This window comes from Mesocricetus auratus, unplaced genomic scaffold, assembly GCF_017639785.1.
Source record: "Mesocricetus auratus isolate SY011 unplaced genomic scaffold, BCM_Maur_2.0 Super-Scaffold_100009, whole genome shotgun sequence".
Lineage (NCBI taxonomy): Eukaryota > Metazoa > Chordata > Mammalia > Rodentia > Cricetidae > Mesocricetus > Mesocricetus auratus.
Genome location: NW_024429193.1, coordinates 72,907,449 through 72,926,914, shown reverse-complemented (window position 1 = coordinate 72,926,914; position 19,466 = coordinate 72,907,449).

The following is a 19,466-nucleotide window of genomic DNA, read 5'->3' as shown; positions in this document are numbered from 1 at the left end:
CCTACAAACAGATGTATTTTCTCAATGGAACAAGAACTCTGACCTTTGCACAACCCTACTAAGACATAGTAAAAGTTTGCCAAACCCATCTTTCCTAGATGGAGCAAAGGTTGTCACTTGGCAACCACCAAAAGGTATTGGCCTACAAGGCAGGTAGATTCCAACTTCCTAGATCACCAAGACAATTCTTTTCCAAGGTCACCCACACTCATATGCCATTAATATTGCACAATTTCTACCAAATGGTTTCTCTCCTGTAAGACTTAGACTTATTTGGAAATTATTTTCTCCTATTCACTCTTTCCCATAATGAAGATTTCTATCATCTAAAATTATTTTATATGTAATAAAGAAATATGAGCCATAGTAGAAATTTAATTTACATAAAATCAAATTTTTATGATTAAAGAAAACAGTGTGATCCTTCTGGAACCCCCAAAAGACAAGGTTAATAATTAGAACTTCATTTTCTTATTTTGCCATTTTATGTTATATTTTAGTTAATTTTCACTATTCTTTTAACTAAGATAATTCATCAACTTTATCAGACCATCTCATTGTGTATGGGACTTAGATAAATAATTTTGATCACAGCCTGTGTGTAGGATAAGCTTAAATCCGAGAGAAGAGTGTGACTGAGGAGAGATGCCAAAGTAGATAAGATGTCACAATTCCGAGTACAACCACCACACTCCAACTAGTAATTCAGCTCCAGGAGAGAATTAAACGAAGTGACAAACCATTTGCATATCTTAAAATCATCTCTCTGTCTCTTTTTGCTATATAGAAGTGGCCCATCTGTCTTCTTTTCTGTCTGTACCGACTCCAAGCTGATTATGGCCCAGAGAGTATTCTAGGCATTGCTGTCAATTAGAGGCAAAGGACAGTGAGTTAAAAATCTATCCTTGAGTGGGAGAAAAGAGGGGATTAACATAACTATAGCAAAGAAACAAGAACTATTGGAAGAAGTTGAAATTCAATGGGGAAATGTAGAACATCATTGTGGTGATACATTGTTTATGATTTAATAAAGCTTTCCTGGGGATCAGAATGCAAAGCCAGCCACACTAGTTAGCCATAGAAGCTGGGCAGGGATGGTACACACCTTTAATCCCAGAACTCAGGAGACAGAGGTAGATGGATCTCTGTGAGTTCAAGGCCAACTTGAGCTACAGGAGAGTGAGCCAGTCTAACCAGAGTTCAAGCCTTTAAACCCAGCAATAGAGAGATACATAAGATAGGAGGAATCACAGCTAGGAATTAGTCTCCAGCCATGTTAAGAAAGGGGACATTGAGTTTCCAGTCACAGGGAAGACAGAATCTCCATTTCAGCCTTGATAGAGTTAAGAGCTACTGACTGGCTGTTTTGCTTTTCTGGTCTTCAGTTCGAACCCAATATCTGTCTCTGAAAAAGAAACAGCAGAAGTAGGGTGCCCTAGGAATCTTAAATTGGCATACAGGGTGCAATCTGTTGGAGAAGTAAGGATGACTAAAGATATTAAAGATGTGATGAACAAGCCAAGAACAGTTAAGAGCTCAAGGAACTGAGGCAATCAGTCTGCATGGGGATGCCAGTAGACCAGCATGTTGAGAGTTAGGGCTGCTGCAAGAATCTAGGGACATAATAATGGCATGGACCACATGGTGCAAGTGAGGAGGGTATGAAATGGTCATATTGTGAAGGTATATTAAAAAAGAAACTTTATAACATATCATAACAAAAACTAACGCAATAGTCACCATTAAGACAGGAAATGAAAGCAAGTTCAGGCTTCCACTTAATGAATGCCTGCTGCAGGCCAGCAGCAGTGTTGAGCTCTGATCTGGGTAATACAACAGCAAGGTCATAGGAAGATGACAACAGCGGCTCTCATGGGTTCTCTGAATCAGTAATGAATTATCCAGTCTTCTATCCAGTGTTCTGCTAGCTTATACTGTTTTAGTAACAGGGCTGGAATACACAAATAGTGAAGAAGAAAAGAAACAGAATTATGATGTAGCCAGATTTTTCAGTTGGTTCTACAAGTCATTATAAAATCCTAAAGTGAGTTATTAAAATATATACACTAAGGAGAGTTTTGGAAAAACACATTTCCAAAAGACACAAAATGGACAAGAGCCCACTCCCACCCCTGGAGAAGAAAACTTCAAAATAGGAAATTCCTAGGAAAAGTGGAGCTTCCAGGGAAAATCTTTATTTGTGACAATGAAGCAGGATCAAAGTAATAGTGTTTGTAACAAGCCATTAGCATTTTCCAGAAATTGCACCCATCTCTAGTCACATGGAAGATGCATTCTCATGGCATACTGTAATTTGTTCAAAGTGTAGAAAGACAGCCCAATACTCTCAATAATATTATCTGTATTCTTATAGCAAATGGCATATGTTCAAAGAGTTCATATTAAGCAAAATAAATGTTTTCCTCACACAGGGCTGCCTGCAGAGGATTATGAAGGACTATCCAAGAATCTTATTGATGTTCAAACAAAATACTAAATACTAACAAATACTTTAAATTAACGGACCCTTTAGTGCCTATACTGAAGATAGGGGAAACAATCCCATAATAGGAAAATAGATATAGCTACCTCTTTAAGCAAGAAGCTTTGGAATAGATTTTAAAAGTATTTATGATGTTAAATCTTTAGATACTCTACTGGGTGTATATGTGTTTAAAAGGAAAGATAATGAAATCTTCCAAATTAGGCAAATTTTCTGGGAAGTGTAGCTAAGAATCATCCAAAAATATACATGTCATTTTTCATCTTTTTAAGGAAGCTAGAGAGATCAATGAAAGGAAACTTAAGTTGAATATGTGAAATTCAAATATGGGAATGCAAATTGGGCATACTTGAACAACTCTCAGTATAATAAGGTAATTTGTGTTTCTCTTATGAATAGATTGAGGCAAACGCAGATGCTAGAAAAAAGCAAGTTTCATAGCTGTGAAATACCATTTCAAAACTATATTGTTTTTAGAGAAATCATGAAATATTGTCAGATAGATTTAAAAGCCTCTATTGCATAATATTTATGAGCTATTCATCAAAGTGAATTGCTTGACTATGAAATGTTCAAAATATGTAGTAATTAATGAAATGATATTTTTCAAAAGTTTTGCCTTGCCTGAATTCTTAGTATAACTTCTCTAATGGCAAAAAAGGAAGTTTTCTTCTTTCAACACTTACAGTGAGGATAGTTTAGTGGAGAGGTTCAGGGGTACCTAACACCACCAAGTATTGTTTTTTCTCCATTAAAAAAAAACCTTCAGCTATGAAAGAAAGTATAAACACCTGGAATACTTCCTATATCTGTAAGCTGTTAAAAATTCCAATATTCCAAATTGTAGCAAAAACATGCTAAATGCCATCGGAAGCTAATTGGGTAGGCCATTTTTATATCTACTATATTGGCTTAAAAACTAAACGCATATATAGTTCTACTACAAAATCCTTATTCTCAATCCCCTTGATTATGGCTGATTAAGCAAGTCTTATGACCTAACTTAAGAGTAGAGAATCTGCACACTGATGAGCTATCCTTGAATTTGATTTCTAAATTTACCCCAACAGGAGCATGCAACTGATTAGACTAGTCCAGTCATCATCGTCAGCCTTCGGGACACCTGTAATCGGTAGCAAGTATGGCAGCTCAACTGTCATGGGAGCTGAATAACAGTGGAAAAGGGCACAGGGAGATGGTAAACAACCTCCAGTTAAGTAGGTGCCCATTGGTTCACTTCCTCCAAAGCCGACTCTGAGATAGCTTCATGTGCAAGACTTTTATTAAAGAATTACTCTAGGGCCTAGGATATGGTTCAATGGGGAAAATGCTTGCTACATAAGCATGAGGATCCGAGTTCAAGTCCCCAGAACCCAGGAAAGTGAAACAAATGCATCATGTCAAATGTGCTAACATCCTAGTAGCTAAAACAAGCCAAGTGGCAGAACCCAAAATCAAGAAGCAAGGGAATGGAGTCTACCTTTTAAGAAAGAAGTGGTGGATAGCAAAAGGCATAGATACAGGCACATGTTTAATTAGGGCTATTCCTACAGTTAAATAAATGATAATGGAAGAATTGGCCATGAAGCTTTGCTTTTGTCTCCCATTTTTACTGATCTGCATTGTCTCTATCCTCTGCCTTGGAAAACGTAATGACAACATTGAGCTGTTCTGATAAAAGCTAAGAGAAGAAAAGTAATTCAAGGTAGCATTTTTAAAATATAACAGGACAAGTCAGTGCAGCAGTTCCTCCACCTCTTAGCCTTGCTGAGGCCATTTTATCTTTAACTAGAATTTGGTCTCCTTGATCAATAGCCCCATGGAAGATTACCCATTTCTATTCTAGGAACTGGAGGTCAAGATGTCCCAGCCTCTGTTCAATTGCCTGTTTGCACAAAACCTCCCTCTGCATCTGCTGGATTAGACACCAGGATGTGGTTCTCATCTTTAAAAAAAACCTTACTCTAAACACTGGATCCCACACTTGGGTCCGGAATACCTGAGTGTAGTCTCACCCAGCTGGAATTGGAGTGGTCATCTCGGGTGGGATCCCTGTAACAAAAATAGGTGCCTGCATATAAACAGGATGCCTAGGTAAAATACTCAAAATCTTCAAAAACTTCAAAAAATGACCCCACATCATCAACTCCGCCTGACAAGTACCATTCTAAAAGCGGTTTGGGACTACATCGCTCAACACAACTCCGGACCAATAAATTGGCATGGTACCCCTTCTACAATCTGGCCAGAGCTTCAACAAGAGTTTCAATAAACATTAAAACTCAAGTCAAGGCCAGGCAGTGGTGGCGCGCCTTTAATCCCAGCACTCAGGAGGCAGAAGCAGGCGGATCTCTGTGAGTTCGAGGCTGGGCTGGACCGATAGCCTCCAAAACAATACAGAGAAACCCTGTCTCATAAAAAAAAAAAAAAAAAAAACTTCAATCAAACATCTGCCAAACAGATACTATTTAATCTACTTAAGACTTTCACTACACTAACAACACTAACATCTTCTTCCCACAGGTTCCCATGAGATTGTCATTGTCCCATTTCAACAGGAAGTATTTTTAAGAAGACTTTGTCCCATTTCCCTACTGTTGATAATATAGGATAATTTACACCTGTTAGAGTTAGTTTTCAATTATTTAGGGTTGGGATTGGAAGGAGGTGTTCAGAATTGGGCATCTCTTTCAAATAAGCTTAAGTTTTGATGGGATAGATATACTTAGGGTAGGATATAAATGGATTATAATTTGTTTATCATCTTCTATGTACATATGCTGTATATGTTTGAGTTTTTGTATCAAGTCTAAATCTTCTCTTTAGACTAAAAGGGGAATTGTATGGAGAGAGGGACTTGCAGCTTTAGCCACTCCCATCGGGGCATGGCTACAGTGTGTGAGAGAGAGGGGAATAAACAGAGAGAGAGGGCTACCTGGTACTCTCTCCTTGGATGCTGGCCATGTTTCTGAAAGCTTTCTGGCTTCCCAGTTTCTCACGTAAGTTACTTCTCTCTCTCTGAACAAATAAATATCTGACTACCTTTTCCCGGCATTCTTAGTGTGACTCATTGACCCCCCCATGCAGGGAACCATGTTGAAAAGCACAGGTTTTTTTTATGTAAGTTAAAAACAAGCTTGTTACACATGTTAATCCCAAATCCCTTTCCCTCCCCTCTTCCCCTGCCCTCCTCCACCAGGTCCCCCAGTCCCCCACCCAATCTCCACTCTGATCACCAGGGAGGGTGAGGCCCTCCATGATGGATCTCCAGTGACTGTCATTTCATCCTGGGCAGGGCCTAGGCCCTCCCCCAAGAGTGCTGGCTGAGAGAGCATCCCATATTGTGGCATGGGCACTCAAAGTCTATTTGTATGCCAGGGATAAATACTACCCAAGGATGTCTGTTCCACTATGTTCATAGCAGCATTATTTGTAGTAGCCAGAATCTGGAAGCAACCTAGATGCCCCTCAACTGAAGAGTGGGTAGAGAAAACGTGGTACATTTACACAATGGAGTACTATTCCATGGAAAAAAACAATGGAATCTTGAAATTTGCAGGCAAATGGATGGCACTAGAAGAAAACATCCTGAGTGAGGTAACCCAGTCACAAAAAGAGAAACATGGTATGTACTCACTCATTTATGGATTTTAGACATGAATCAGGGGAGTGCCAGCCTACAATCCCACTGCCAGAGAGTCTGGGAAACAGAACCTTCATCCAGCGACTGATGAAAGCAGAGGCAGATACCCACAGACAAACACTGAACTGAACTCCTGGAATCCAGTGTCAGAAAGAGAGAACTGATGGGTAAAGGAGTTAAGACTGGGCTGGTTTAACCCACAGAAACAGTTGACCTGAGCAAGGGGGAGCTCTTGGACCCCAGATTGATGGCTGTATGGAAAGCGTGGGACTGACCCAGATCCCCTGAAAAGTACAGTTTTTAATGTGAAGAAATGGACTGGATCTGCCAGGTAACGATTTTGTCTACTGATCCAATTGTCCTCAGCAGTATAAACAGTCTTTGTTTATTATTTTCTCTATTCTCTCATATTCCTTTCACTATAAAACAGTTTAACAAAGAAGACGATGTAAGGGGTGGTAGTAAAGAAAAAGAAAAGGCAAGATGACATGGACTGAAAAGTAGGTGGGAACAAGGAGTGATTCCTGTAAAGAAGAAAGGACATAGCCATTGTTCTCCCTGTGTTCACACAATTTCAGTTTCTGGGTGAATATTCTTGTTACCTGTATGAGAAATGGGGCAACCACAGGTACAAGCCATTCATGAGGAACAAGACCAGGCTTGCTCATTCACATTCCATTGGAGAGACTGTTTGAACCCCTGCTCTACACATAGGTGTTTGCTATCTATAATCTACAAGGTCACTTGTATTGAGTCATTCTTCTCAGGAAACATGCTCTCCACCCAACACCAGCACAACTGGTAAGTTCCTCTTCTCTCAGTCATTGTAAACAATTCCTTGGATCCTTGGGAGTGACCATTGAGCATCTGGTACCCATCTGGTATTCTTGAAGCTGCAGGAACCTCCAACCATGGTCTTTAAGGCTACAGTTGAGCCTCTTCACCAACACTCAACTCTGGCCATTTCCCACGAGGGATGCTTACTCTCTGGAGTATGTATGGTTTCTCTCCCTTTGGTCCTGTTCAAGCCCTGATACCAGGTGACCACAGGCTTGGATTTCTTGGCCCCTGTTCTTGCATGATATTGTGATGAATAGCTTGTGCTTACTCATCTGGTCCTCTCTGGATTCCTGGGATGCTGGAAATTTCAGGCCTTTGGGTATTGTGTCATTGGAATTGTGTCATCAGCCATACCTCCAAATCCTCCCCTGGGATTCCTTTTGGAAAAACCTCAGAACTCTACACTTAGCACCCAACTTAAGGGCTTCTAAACTTACCCACATTTGAAGTCAAGACTAGGCTCCGATACCAGTTAGATAATCAATCAAAGTAGCCACATACCAGCAGCCTAGATCCCAGTATTACATGGGACCTTTGCAACTTTTGCCAGCAACTGGGTAGATGGAAGGTTGTGCCTTATGCTCAACCGTTCTCTTACCTTAGCACCAAACCTTTCCCCTGCTCTTCCTGCCCCCCATTCAGCTGTGAACTCTGAACTAGAGGAGCCTCCGCCACTCTCCATTCTGCTGACAAGCCTCCACTTTACTGACCTCAACACGCAACTCCTCCTTCGGCTCCTCCAACCTCTTCCTCCTCTCCAGCCCTCTTATGTTATTCCTGTCTAGATCCCAAAAACCCAGAGAGATGAAAAAGCCTATAAACAGAAATACCAAATGCTGGCCAAGGCCATTCAACTAGCTTTGGTGACTGCCCAGGCTCCCTTACCTCCTACGGCTTGAAGACCACTGGGCCCCTGCTTCAGATGTGGTCAGGAGGGTCATTGGGCCCAGGTCTGCCCTAATCTCCATAGGCCACCCAGGCCACATGTTCAAGATGCCACCAAGAGGTATATTGGGCTGTTGACTCTCCCCAATCCCTCGTTACATGGGAACATCTTATGCAGACCACCCTCCAGCCACACTTTTAGGCCTGGCCATGGATGACTGAAGGGGCCTTGGCTCCCGTGGCCCGACCACTGTCATCTCTGACAGGGAGCCCCAGGTAGACATCACAGTATCAGGGAGGTCCATCTCCTTCCTCCTGGACACTGGGGCCACTTACTTAGTCCTGATGGAGTTTTGGGGACACACCTCTCCTTGTTTCCCTATTGTTGGGGTAGAGGACCAGCCTTATGTACCTCACCAGAACCCACTGCTCAATTGTACTTTCAGGGGTACTCCTCTCACTCATTCCTTCCTGGTGGTGACAACTTGTCCTGTCCTCTTACTGGGAAGGATATTTTAGCCAAGTGGGTACTTCTTTTTCTTTTGCTCCCCCATTTATCTGACCCCAGACTCATCAGCAGCCCCTCTCCTCCTCCTAGCCATCCAACCTACTGGTTGGTTCCAATACATCATTTCCTCTGCCAGCCTCTCAGGTGGAACCCCAAGTCTGGGATACCCAAAACCTCTCTGTAATGTATAAAGGATGACAAACTACCTGCTTCCCGGGTTCTTTCTCTCCAGAAGGCACTAGGAGAAGATGCCACACTTACTTTCCAATCTTACCTACCCACCCCTCAGCATCTCACATCTTCTTCCCTGACCAAATACCTACTACCCCCATCTCATTCTTGCATTGAAATCCTAGAGGAACTACCACCCCATCCCTCACACATACAGGAGGCCACATGCCTCGGGCCCTCTATACCTGGTACACAGATGGCAGCTCCTTCTTACATGAGGGGGTCTGAAAAGGAGACTATGCCATAGTGTCAGATATTGAGGTGGTTGAGGCACAGGCTTTCCCTGCCCACATTACTAATCAACAGGCTGAACTAAAAGCTTTCCCCCACGCCTTATGCTTCTCAGGCTCTGGGCTCTCCCAAGTAACCTCTTTCCATCTTGCCTTTTGAGTTCATGGGTGACTGGCCCTAACCCCCAGTCTCTCAGCCAAACCCTCACCTCTCCCTGATCACCTACTTACTTACTCCCTTACTCAGTCATCCCTGCTCTCTCTACGGAACTTTACTGACCACTCCCTACCCAGACCATGTGCCAACCCCTGTCCATCCCCAGTTAAAATTGAAGATCGTGTCCCTGTCTATTCTCCAGACCACCATCCCTCACCTCTTCCCGCTAAATGACAGGGCTCTTCCTTTCAAGGTGATTCTTTTAACTCCCACAGCTACTAAGCTTGAGGGCCTCTCTCACTGGGTTCACTTATCCAACCTCAAGCCTTTTATGCCCCACCTCAAAACATATGTCTTATTTTATTGGCAATTAATTATTGCTACCTTTTCTGATTTACCAAAACTTAAGTTCTTTTTCTCAACATTCCTTTCTTACATTAAAAAAAAATGTTAAAATCGTATTGAGGTGATTTCTGAGAAGTGGAGTCCCACAACTGAAGACACTCCAGCGATAATGAACTGGTAAAGACTGGTGGGCTCCTCCTAGGGCAGGAAGAATGAGGACACAGAATCAAACAGGAAAAGGAGAAAGTCCCAACAGTCTTGAGATAGATTGGGAGAAGTGGCATAAGTGGGTTAAGTTTTGTGAAATTTAACCTTTCCTTTTTGAGTGCAAAATACTGATTTAATCTAAAATTCTAAGAAGAGCTAGGTTTTTACTAAAGGAGGTCTAATTCAAAGTTTGGTAAGAGCTAAAAAATCTATGGCATAATTAGATGCCAACACAAAACACACACAAAAAATAAAATTTTACTTTGAAATTGAACATGTAAGGTCAGTAAATGGCTCAGCAAGTAAAGGTACTTGCTGCTGGATCTGTCCCCCAATTATATTCTGACCTCTGTATATGGCCTGTACCCACAAATAATAAAGACTAAATGGCAGATGAAATACATTTTAAATTGAAAATATACAGCATAAATATGAAACAAGTATTGTATTACAGAAATTTGTGAAAGAGAATAACAAAAACAAGAGACACAGATTTAAAATTATTAAAGTGTTAGCATCAATAAGGGAGTTACAGCATAACCATGACCTTGAAATCTCAGAACCTATCCTTTGAATGAATAGATAACATAAAACATTGATGACTCAAGTCTCATCAGATGTGATTGAAATCTTGATGATGTTATTGTTAACTGGTTAAAATTCATCTTCTGACAATGATTTCTAACCTATTGTTCCTAATATTTTCTTTCCAGAATGTTCTAATACACATTCCTTGCAACAAGGTGGCCAGGTGTCCCCCCTCTCTTATCTGTCACTCTTCAGTGAGCATGCTGCAACCATAGGGGTACATCTTTAAAAGCATACATATTTATTTCACTATTGATTCACTTATTTAATGTTTGAAGCAGTTATTAATTTTGTATATTGTTTTCTTCTGATCCTACCGTGAGTTTCTAGAAAGTCGAAGTTAATACATTTTGGGTTTGTTGTGTATACTATTCATACTGAAAGCATCAGAAAACATTAAACTCATGTATTTCACCATTTTAAGATTTAGCCTTAAATCTTATTGTTGTCGGCAAGAATATATAGCCGAGATATTACAGAAAAATACAATGATCATAGTATGATAGAAATATAGGAAAATGTAATTGTAGGGGGGCATGCCCAAAGTGACAAAAGACCTCATTCAATGAGAATTTGAAATCTGTGAAAAACATTTAATCTGTCTAGATAAACAGCTTGTTTCTGATTAACAACAGTGTAACCACAAATCAGAGGCAAATATTTTATTATCAGCTTGAGTGTTTTCCATTAAAAAATAGATGTGAACATGTCAGTTGGAGTCTCCTTTAGTAAAAACCTAGCTCTTCTTAGAATTTTAGATTAAATCAGTATTTTGCAATCAAAAAGGAAAGGTTAAATTTCACGAAACTTAACCCATAAGTGTCATTTCTCCCAATCTATCTCAAGACTGTTGGGGCTTTCTCCTTTTCCTGTTTGACTCTGTGTCCTCATTCTTTCTGTCCTAGGAGGAGCCCACCAGTCTTTACCAGTTCATTATCGCTGGAGTGTCTTCAGTTGTGGGACTCCACTTCTCAGAAATCACCTCAATACGATTTTAAGATTTTTTAATGTAAGAAAGGAATGTTGAGAAAAAGAACTTAAGTTTTGGTAAATCAGAAAAGGTAGCAATAGTTAATTGCCAATAAAATAAGACACATGTTGCATTGGTTTCTATTGCAGTACATGCGATTAATATGCCTTGTGCATTTACTGTTTCTTTGTACATTGTTATATTCTCCTATTAAAGGACTATTGACTCCGTTTAAAAAATCAGGAGAAGGGAAAACCAACAACCAAAAACAAAACAAAACAAACAAACAAACAAAAACCCTTGTGGCTGGAGATATGTCTTGGCGGTTACAACTCATAGTATTCTTGCCTAGCACCCAAGGTAAGTTCCCAGTACCATAAGAGGTGAACCCCAACCACCTGTAGCTCCAGTTCTAAAACATTCAACACCTTCTTCTTTTGACCTCTGCCAACTCCTGCACACACATAGGCGTATACATAAATAGACAAATGTTTAAAGAATAACTACCTCATCTCATAAGTAGCGTGACTGTGACTGTGTTTGACTATGACTACTGAAGGGCAAAAGAACCAAATCTAAATGCTGGTTCCTCCTGCTGCTGCTGCTGCTGCTGCTTCCTTACAAAGAAGCAAGAAAAAAAGGCCCACAAATGGGTTCTGTTTGCTAAAGTTAAGGCACTGCACCAGGAGAAGTGTCAACATTGCCTTTTATTAATACTGGCTAGAGAAAACCAGTAAGTGGCAATAAATTAAATATAATAATTTATATTTATATAATGAACTCTTTCCTTACATATATCTGTTCACTTGGAAGATAATAGCAAACTAAAAAGAAATAGTGCATTTATAGCACTTAACAGACTAGGTGAAGATGAAAAGATTTTAAGAGGATGCCCCAAATCAAATTAAAGCACAATACCTCACATTTAATTCCAAAAATCTGATGAATCGTATGACAATTGGATAATCTACAAATTCACATCTCAAACTAGTAGCACAGGTTGAACATTCTTTGCTATACTGTTGCCTTTAGAAACAACTGTGGTGAGACAAAGTCAACTTTGATTATCTAAGAAAAGCATAGCCACAATGTGGACAGATTTTAAAAGAGAAGGTTTGTTAAGCAATAGGAGGCTTAGTCTTATTTCCCGGGACTAGAGAAAAGCGCTATCAATATATAGAAGATGGAACACCTTTTAGCCAAACGTGGAAAACAATAATGTATAGAGCTGTGCAGCAATGAGATTCTTGTGCTGTGTGATACAGGCGTGCGGTATCACCCTATGTGCTCAAGCAGATTCTCTCTCATGCTACTTCCCAAAGGAAAGGATTCCTCCATCCAATCACATTACAGCCGTGGTGTGCTAGTTTACCTGCATAGTGAAAGTACAATAAGTTTAGTTGTTTCAAGCTGCTGATATAGCTGTACAATTGCAGCTGGATGCTGTTACTTTTGTCTAGAAATTGTTTAAAACACACTGACTGTAACCTTTCAGACAGATGCTGGAAGGTGGTTGCAAAGCATCATTTTATTAGCATATTGCCTAGCTTCAGGTGAAACAGTAACGATTCACTATTTAAAACTGGACCCACGCTTCTCCTAGACTTACATATTGAAATCAAGTCCTGTCAAATCGTTTTCAATTGTCTACACACTTTCAAATATAGCTACTTTGGATCCGACTCCTACAAATTCAAGATACATTATTCCAAGATTGAAAACAAAACAAAACCCACACTAGATCTAAGAAACATAAGATACTTTCTTTGGTTTGTGAAGTGTGGCTGACAATTAGCAGAGGAAACATCTTGGTTGACATAAAATGCTTACATTCAAAGAGGAAAGTCATCTTTGTGGGAAGGCAGACACTGCAACATATAGCGAGTGGGGAGTCTACACACAGTTTTACAAGGAACATTCTTTTCACTCTGCCTGTAACAGAAAAAATTAGCTGCCTGTGAACTGCTTACAAGCTATTCAAAGAAAAGTGTGGTTGACATCTGGAGAAAATCCAAAGACTAAAAAGCCTCACCTTAAAATATTTACTGAAGGTCCACAAAAGTTCATTCTGAGGCTAAGTAGCTCACATAATAGAAAACTTTTATCAAAGTTTACTCTAGGACTGGCTACACAGCACATGCGTATAAAATATCTAAATTGATCACATGATTAGACAGCTAATGTCTTTGAAGTAACATAAACTATTTGGTGGCTCCTTAACATTCATCATGGCTTGCTCTAAACATTAAGCACTTTCATTTATGCTATTTTTAGTTCCCATGACCTAGAGCATTTCCTCAACAGAATGTTCAGTGATTCCTGTGACTGTTACAGAAGAAAGTAAATTTAAAATATTTTTTACTTACAGCTGAGACTTTTCTAGCTACATTTCAATGATTTTTCTTCCCTTTGCCTTTAATGTTTAATTTTAGAAATTGAAGAAAATATTTGAGTCTTTATTTGATATCTATCTTTTATTTATGGATATCTGTGGCATTATTTCTGAAGGGAAAAATAAGTTGAGTTGCACAAAAAATGAGAAGAAAAGTTTAGGAAAGAAATTTCATCAACTAAGGTATGAAAAAGGTACCTAATTAATTGACAAACTTAGGTAGACACTATTCTTGTGGTATTCCGAATAGTGTATAAGATTACAAATGTTTGGAAAACATTTGAGGTAATAAGTCTAAAGGCAGACAATGATTGCTCCATTGATTCTGTGTATAGGATTTTATTCAAAATTTATAACTAAGTACCTTATATTTATTTAAAAATTCTACGAAATCTCAAAACTATCCAAGGGTAATCAGTAATGATCCAGAAATGCATGTAATTGTATAACTCTTGAAAAAGGTACAAATAAGTTTTTAATTAACATGTAAGGATATTTGAATGACATGACCTGGTTAGAGAAGAGTATGTAAATGCTTTATGTCTTCAAAATTTGTGGAAAATAATTGTAACTATTAACACTGATTATAGTTTTGTTTGGGGTAGTAGGGAGTTGACTTAGTAAGCTGCTGATGCAAAACTTCAAAAAGAAGTTTAAATGTTTTCTTGTCACATTAAGTAATAGCGTTTAACTTTATAATATAAAGAAAAATCTGATCCTGTAAAAAGCATCATGAAATTATTTAAAGTATGTGGGGTTTTACTTTTAAACCTTTAAAAGTTTAAGTAGTCATAGGTTTTGCTGTCTACCTGGGTGCAAATCCTTTGCTGCCATCTTCTGGAGCTTAGTAAATAGTGCATGCCAATAGGTTTCTTTTACATTCTAGTTTCCCAGAGGAGACAGGGAAGGATGATTGCATTAGCAAACCAGAGTAATGCGAAATGGGAACTGGCTTCTACGAGCATACTGAGTGAGTCATTTTATTACATGAATCTGTATTTGGACATACCTTGAATGTCCTGAAAATATTGATCTTTTACAAAGTTCCCATTTTGCATTGTCTCAGGCTTCAAAACTGGATTTTATTTCCACAGAAACGTTAAAATACACTTTAAAATACAGGGAATTAAAAAAGAATAAGCAGAGATACAAATGAGGAGGCACTGTTTTTTTTTCTTACAAGCAAATATGACTTAAAGAGAAGGTTCACGGTGCAGAAAGGCACTAAGCCACTAGAGAAAGGCTGGTGCCTTGCAGAGGACAGGAGGACGGATGTATGCAGATGCTATGTGAGCTAGGAGATCAGCAAAGAAATAAAACACTGGATCAGTGTCTCACTCAACATTAATGTGGGTTTGCAAACATGAGAATTCATTAAAACTTCACAGTGTTGCCTGAAACATTTCCTGGGACAGTTTGTGGCACCTAACTGTGTCTCTAAGTGTTGTGGAACTTCATTCTTTCCTTCACCAGTAACTTCAGGGACAAATACCAGGGACCCCTTGTCCCTTTTGCCTCCCCATCACCGACTCCCCCGTAACCTTCACCTTCTTCCTTACCAAGTAAATGTTTGTTGACTCCTGGATGGAAGAGGGTAGGGAAAGTCTAGGTTTATAGCATCTGACAACTTGAAATCCTTCTGCCGTAGTTGATTTAAAGTGGTCACCTAGATGTCACTGAAAGCCGAGTTGGAACTAACTGAATGTGTGCAGGTGCGTCTCCACCATTCCTCCCTGAGAAGCCAGCAGTGCTCACCTGGACATGATGCAGCCCTGTGACCTTCTGACACTTAGTTTCTCTATCCACTGGCCAGTGGGCAGTAATGGCCACTTCCTTATTGGAAAACCATCCTCCTCTTGGGGGTCACTCTCTATTTCTGCAGCAAATACTAGTCTTCCTGTGCAATCTGCCACCTGCCCAGTTGTTTTTTCCCAGGGGTTCAATTTCCCACCCTATTCCGTGTTCTGTTTTCATTATCTTGGTCTCACACCCCACCCGTTATGTGCCAAAGTGATGCTGTATCGATAAACGGCACACTTTCTGAAAGTAAAACTAAGTATTTATTGTAGAAATTACTCACAAGATACCAAACAAGTAACCCAGATGAGCCCAGTAGTTTTCCGCCGCCAAACTGGAAGCTGAAAGCTGGAAAAAGAGACCAAGACTTCTGCTGTTCCGTCTTTTATGCCTTCCCCCGTAACGCCCCCTAGCCATGCCCAAAAGTGGGCCTGGCTAGTGACGTAGTTCACTGCCTACATACGTACACGTCTTTATGTCCGTCCATATATGTCTTTAGTCATGCCTAAAGTGGGTGTGGTTAGCGGTGTGGTAAACCGCTCTTTTATTACCTCATCTGTATGCGCCTCTAGTAAGTCACATGGTTAATGGCGGCATTGTTTTCCTCCTACAATTCCCCTTTTAGTCTAAAAAGGATATTTAAACTTAAAACAACTAACTTGTGTCAATGAACAAAATGTATCAAACATCTATTCCAGGCTTTTCTCAAGAAAAAGGTTTCCCTTTACAAATGGTGTCAGAGCGGGATTGAATTTCCACGTAGAACGACAAAAGCTTTAAAGGAATTTTAGAAACAAAAAGACAGAGAGAAACACGGCTTTTTGGTAGCAGCATTTTCTCAGGCAGGCTCTATTTTGCTAGCCACAAGCAGAGACTCGCAGCTTACTCAGCATAAGAAAAAAAAAAAACCAGCAAGGTTCTTTTAAGAGGCTCTGCTAATGATTGAAAGGTGTGTACGTACAGCTGGAAGTGGCAGTAACCACATCTCCAAGCAGGCAGCTGGAGTCACGCTTACGCCCGCCATCTTGGAAAAACGGCAGTTTAAACAGCTGCGGTATTAACAGATAAGACATGTGGCCAGAAAAACATAAAGATTTACAATAAAGTCAGACTTGGATGAAGAAAAACCTCTAAAGGTTTACAGTGTGTTTAAAAATATACGTAAGATTGAGAGAGAGAGAAAAAAGGCCTAGTGATAAATAGAGAAGCTGGATTTGATGGCGCAAACCGGTAGGATTTGCTACAGAGGCAGAGGCAGGCAGGTTTCCAAAGAGAAACCCTGTCTCAGCAAAAAAGAAATAAAAGTAAAATAAATAGAGTAATAATAGATAAATAAATAAGCCACACAAAGATGGAAAATACACAGAGAGTCTGGATACTGTATGCTATTATGTTTTTCAGTTTTTTCATTGCTAAGGAAGGAACAACTGTTAAAGTACACTTGATTATAAATGCTGCTGAATTAATTCAACGTATATCATTTGAAAATGCCTTCACTTCAAAATTTAAGTATAAGGATATGTTACTTGGGAAAGGAGTTTTTGTTTATGTTTCTACAGAAAATGAAAAGCTGAGGATTCCTTCCAGGCTTCTGTGGTTTGATAAACCAAGACCCCCGGAAGCAGTGGACCAAGTGTTCCAACAACTGAAACAGCTAAGATGATGCAATCTTACAGACCCTGAAACTAAGGACTTATACGGGTTTCTGAGTTTTATCATGATCCCCATGGTATGAACAGCACCCCCTTCCAGCACGAAGAAGTTTGGAATGAGCGACGTCCTAATTCCCATCTTGTTTATAAATCTTTGTTTTCATTTAAATGGGATTGTTTATAATTGGTTAATGATCACAACCAATCTCTTTTTAATGGTAAAAAAGGGAATTATGGTATGGAAATGAATACTTGGTATGGGTATGGTTTTTCATTTATTGAGACAAATTCAAGGTCAATTTTGTGATGTGTATATTTCTCCTCTTGATTAAGTATTGTGCTTATACTGATCTTTTAAAACATAATGCATAATTGAGTACAGATTATAGATAGTTACTTATAATAGTCAGAACTTATAGTTAGATAAATTAGGTTTTGTATATATACAGAAATATATTTGAGATAGATAGTCTTCAAACCTTTCAAAGACCTTCAGAAAATGGCATTTAAAATGGTTTAGGGTTTTCTTGACAATGAGAAATGTCTGCTCCTGGCAGCACCAATTACGTCTGAGAGGAAGATGGGCACCGAAGAAACTCATTATGGAGTTTGCTTTCAACATGGCAAGATTAGCAATTTGGGCAAGAAACTAATCTTGCCTGGACTGTTTGACTGTTACTGTATAAACTGGACATGCAGGACCCACAGGAAAGTGACTGCTGAACTCAGTCTTACAGGATTCCTGCTTCATGGAAGAGTCTACGAGACTTTCTGCAGGACACAGAGAAATGACTGACAGACTGCCAATACAGATGGACAGTTTTGAAATTTCCTGCTTTGCTGAGAAATCTTCTGGATACATTGTGGCCTATGGGCTGAAGATGAATGCCCCAACCTTACAGAGGAATTTTGGGTGACTGTCCAGGTAGCAAGATGTCTCTGTCAATCCTAGTGTTTATATATTATCCTTCTGTGGTCTTTGATGGAGTTGAAGACAGATAGTTACAATTATAGTTTTCCTTAGTTATGATAAAAGATAAGCTACATATAGAACTTTGAACTCACAAGAATGGGATGGATATTTTCTTTAAATCTTGCTAAAATATTGTAACTATGTTCTTACTTGATAACTGTTGTTATATATAATTTAACTATGTTAAAGTCAAGACCTTTCTTTTTGTTTAGACAGAAAAGAGGAGATGTTGGGGAAGTCCTGTGTATATGTCAATAAAGCACTGCTGGCCAATAGGGAATCAAGATAGGTGGGACTAGGAGTCCAGGAGGACTCTGGGAAGGAGAAACACAGAGAGTCAAGATGTAACGCCCTGGGGTAGGAAGCCCGGAAACCTCTCTGGTAAGAGAAATACTTAGATTAGCAATTATGGGATAAACACTTAAGTCAGAGCGAGCCAGTAAGAAACAAGCAAGGCCAACAGCTTCATAATTAATATAGCCTCCTGCATGTTTATTTGGGACTGATGCAGTTCTAGAACCAGGCTGGCGGGAAGGCTTCTCTCAAGGAAAGGCTTCCTTTTACACCAAAGTCATCTGACTCAGCAAGTGTAGACACAGCATACTGCTGTTTCTCTTTGACCTAGCACACACATCTTTACTTGAATTTTCAGCCACAGCTGCTTATTCTATTCTCTCATTTTCGCTGCTACTGTCTGATGTTTTGTTCATGTTACATCTGCCCTGAGCTAATGCCATACCTTCCAGGGTAAGGTCACTCTTCCAACTTCTTCACTGGCTCTTCTCTTGGACCCCAGCCCATCACACCTTTGGTAGTTAAAATTACCCTTATTTGTAACCATCCAGTCATAAGTTCCTCCATTTCCCCTCTAGACTAAAAATTTAAATGCATGGTTCATAACTGCTCTTGTCTTCCCACTATGTGTAACACATTCCAACAGAAACCAGACCTATTAATATAAAAATAACCTAACTTCTACTTAATTTTTCTATTGTAAGCACAGGATCTTGATTTAAAAATCAGGTATATGAAAGAAAATATACTGTGGGAGTGATATAACTTCTTATGCTCCATGGCATGTTAAAACAGTTACTTACAAACTGTGCACATTCACAAAATGAGAAGTTGTGTAACCTCTCTCCAGATGGAATCCCAACCAGAGGGTGGGGGAAGGCTACAGACTCATGAGGAAATTACAACCCATGAGACCCCTCCTAAATACCGTTTAAGCAGCAGACAATTGCCAGAAGAGGAGGAAACCCTCTGATGTCGCTACTTGCAAGGTATGTAGGGAACTGTAGTGGCGAAGCTTTTGTATACCACTGTTCATGCCGGAGGGGATGATGGATTTGCTCGAGTTACACGTGCTCCTGTAAGTAAATCTAATAAATCCATTGGCTCAACAAGCTACACATGGGGTGAATAATGTCTTCGGTTTGCTAGTTGTTTTCTCCATAATGGGTTGACAGGGTCACAAGTCTGAGGGATATAAAGGGAAATCCATAAAAGCTGATCAAATCCCCTGACTATGCCCAGCATCACTCC